This window comes from Mandrillus leucophaeus, unplaced genomic scaffold, assembly GCF_000951045.1.
Source record: "Mandrillus leucophaeus isolate KB7577 unplaced genomic scaffold, Mleu.le_1.0 Scaffold628, whole genome shotgun sequence".
Lineage (NCBI taxonomy): Eukaryota > Metazoa > Chordata > Mammalia > Primates > Cercopithecidae > Mandrillus > Mandrillus leucophaeus.
This window is the reverse complement of record NW_012106786.1, coordinates 60,289-63,337: the sequence shown is the minus strand read 5'-3', so window position 1 is coordinate 63,337 and position 3,049 is coordinate 60,289.

The window sequence follows — 3,049 nt, the reverse complement described above, 5'->3', positions numbered from 1 at the left end:
AAAAAAAAAAAAAAAAAGAAATTCAGAATATGGTGTCCATAAATAAGGTTTTATTGGAACACAGTCACACTCCCTGTTCATTTACATATTATCTGTGGCTTCTTTTTTTTGCTTTTTAGTAAATTATGGTAAGATCATACATAAAATTTGCCATCTTGATGAATTTTTAGTTTGTAGTTCAGTGGCATTAGGTACATTCACATTGTGCCTTATGCATGGCTGCTTTTGCATTAAAATGACATAGTGTAATTGGACCAGTGAGTACTTACTATTTGCCTGTTTGCAGAAAGTTTGCCCACCCTTAATCTAAAATAATAGAAATAATTTTCACAAGAAGCAAACTTACAAAAATCACAAGGCATGTTACTAGGAGGCAAAAGTGACTAGATAAATTCAGTCTACTGGTGATTTTGTCTTATCAGACTTTCTTCACACACATACCCATCAGGCAAATTGAATCAACTCCTTTGCTGTGCTGGAGAAAGTAGGTACATCTTGGCCAGGCACAGTGGCTCACGCCTGTAATCCCAGCACTTTTGGAGGCTGAGGCAAGTGGATCACCTGAGGTCCGAGGTTTGAGACCAGCCAGCCAACACGGTGAAACGCCATCTCTACTAAAAATACAAAAAATTAGCTGGGTGTGGTGGTGAGCACCTATAATCCCAGCTACTCGGGAGGCTAAGGCAGGAGAATCGCTTGAACCTGGGAGGCAGAGGTTGCAGTGAGCCGAGATCATGCCATTGCACTCCAGCCTGGGTAACAAGAGTGAAACTCCATCTCAAAAAAAAAAAAAAAAAGTAGGTACATCTAGTAGGTGGATCCTAGCTCTACCTAAAGAAGCAGATGGGCCAGGTGCAGTGGCTCATGCCTGTATTCCCAGCACTTTGGGAGGCTGCGGCGGGTGGATCATGAGGTCAGGAGTTCAAGACCAGCCTGCCCAACATGGTGAAACCCCATCTCTACAAAAATACAAAATTAGCTGGGCGTGGTGATGCACGCCTGTAGTCCCAGCCACTCGGGAGGCTGAGGCAGGAGAACTGTTTGAACCTGGGAGGCAGAGGTTGCAGTGAGCCGAGATCGTGCGACTGCACTCCAGCCTGGCAACAGAGCGAGACTCTGTCTCAAACAAAGAAGTAGATGATAAATATGAGGATCCTTCCACAGCTTGACTTGGATGGACAGGGCTTCTACCCTAGATGGGGTCTCTAGCCTTTTTCTTTCCTACACTTTGTTTTAGTAAATTTCAAAGCAATTAATAGTTTGTCACATTTGTTTATATGTTATATATCTACAGACGTTACTTCACCTCTGAATACTTCAGCAAAAATCTGAGAAAAAGGACTTTTGCCTCCTACATAAACACAATTCCATTCTATTCTAAGAAGTTTAGCATCAGGCTGGGCACAGTGAGTCACGCCTATAACCCCAGCACTTTGGGAGGCCGAGGCGGGTGGATCACTTGAGGTCGGGATTTCGAGACCAGGCTGACCAACATGGAGACACCCCGTCTCTACCAAAACTACAAAAATTAGCTGGGTGTGGTAGCTCATGCCTGTAATCCCAGCTACTCAGGAGGCTGAGGCAGGAGAATCGCTTGAACCCGGAAGGCGGAGGTTGCAGTGAGCCGAGATCGTGCCATTGCACTCCAGCCTGGGCAACAAGAGTGAAACTCTATCTCAAAAAAAAAAAAAAAAAAAAAAAATTTAGCTTCAAATACATACAGTCCACATTTCTGAATAGTCCAGGCCACTTGTAGAATGTCCTGTAATCTGCCTGTGTCTGTTTCCTAATTATTCAAATCCAGCTAAACATTTTTGGCAAAAATACTATGTGAAATTCCAATTGTATCCCCTCAGGAGGGACATGATGTCAGTTTGTCCCCATGTCTTTTTATTACATACACCTACCAGCTGATGGAAGGCAGCATAATGTAGCAGTAAGATGAGAAAATGGGGTTTGGATTCAGACTTGTGTTCAAATCCTAGTCTACTGTATAACAGCCATATGGCTGTATAAGTTGCCCACCTTTCCCGTCCTTTGGTTTCCTTATCTAAAAATGGGAGCCACCTCACAGGGATATAACAAGAATGAAAAGTGAGCAGATTATATCCTATTTGTTATAATCATTTTTTTGGTCGTGCTTGGGAAAATGGCTTAAGCCTAGTCATTTTCTCCTAAGCTTTGTTAACTATCACTTCAGTTTTTCCTGGCTGTTTGTTTAATTGGATGCCAGAGAGCTTGTCCTTAGCAGCACAGTCTATTAGTCTATAGTCACATTTTGTGGTAGTATTGTTTAGTTTGCCATTTTCCTGCATTGGAGAAGTTTAGTTGAACGCCAAGTGAGATGACTGTGCTGGGCTTGGCCTTTGTCTTAAACGGGTTTAGTGTTTAGTGTTTAGTAGGTGTTTAGTGTATTGCTGTAAAGGGATACCTGAGGCTAGGTAATTTATAAAGGGGCCAGGCACAGTAGCTCATGCCTGTAATCCCAGTGCCTTGGGAGGCCAAGGCAGGAGGATTACTTGAGGCCAAGAGTTCAAGACCAGGCTGGGCCACATAGTGAGATCTACAAAAAAAATATAAAAACCAGGTACAGTGGTATGTACCTATAGTCCCAGCTACTCAGAAAGGTGAGATGGGATGATTGCTTGGGCCCAGGAGTTCAAGGATTCAGTAAGCTATGATCATAGCACTGTACTCCAGCTTGGGCAACAGGGCAAGACCCCATCTCTTAACAAAAAAAAGTTTATTAGGCCGGGCGCAGTGGCTCACGCCTGTAATCCCAACACTTTGGGAGGCCAAGGTGGGCGGATCACCTGAGGTCAGGAGTTCGAGACCAGCCTGACCAACATGGAGAAACCCCATTTCTACTAAAAATACAAAATTAGCTGGGCATGGTGGTGCATGCCTGTAATCCCAGCTACTCGGGGGGCTGAGCCAGGAGAATCGCCTGAACCGAGGAAGTGGAGGTTGGGGTGAGCCGAGATCCTGCCATTGCACTGCAGCCTGGGCAACAGGAGTGAAACTTGATCTTAAAAAAAAAAAAAAAAAA